The sequence below is a fragment of the Eurypyga helias genome, unplaced genomic scaffold (assembly GCF_000690775.1).
Source record: "Eurypyga helias isolate BGI_N326 unplaced genomic scaffold, ASM69077v1 scaffold4406, whole genome shotgun sequence".
Taxonomy (NCBI): domain Eukaryota; kingdom Metazoa; phylum Chordata; class Aves; order Eurypygiformes; family Eurypygidae; genus Eurypyga; species Eurypyga helias.
In genome coordinates this window covers 64,346-64,671 of record NW_010258394.1, presented here as the reverse complement: position 1 = coordinate 64,671, position 326 = coordinate 64,346, and positions in this window count along the sequence as shown.

Genomic DNA, 326 nt, shown 5'->3' with positions numbered 1-326 from the left:
GACGGTGACGCGCACCTATGGCCACCCTATGGAAAACGGGGGTGGTGGGCACCCAGCGCCCTGCCATGCCCTCGGGGGCCCTGGGGAGAGCCCGTCTGCAGACCCACGTGCCTGCGAGGGTGGCAGGGGTGCTGCGCCATGCCCCGCCCCCACCCACGCTGCCAGATTCACTGCAGGGATTAATATTTGATGCCTTCCCTTGGCCCCGGGCTCATCATTCTCCGGCTGCCGTCCCCACTGCGGCCAGGCGGGCATCCTTCATGCCCCCGGTAAAGGGATGAACTGGGGGGCAGCACAGGCAAGTCTGAGCGGAGAGGGCAGGGCAG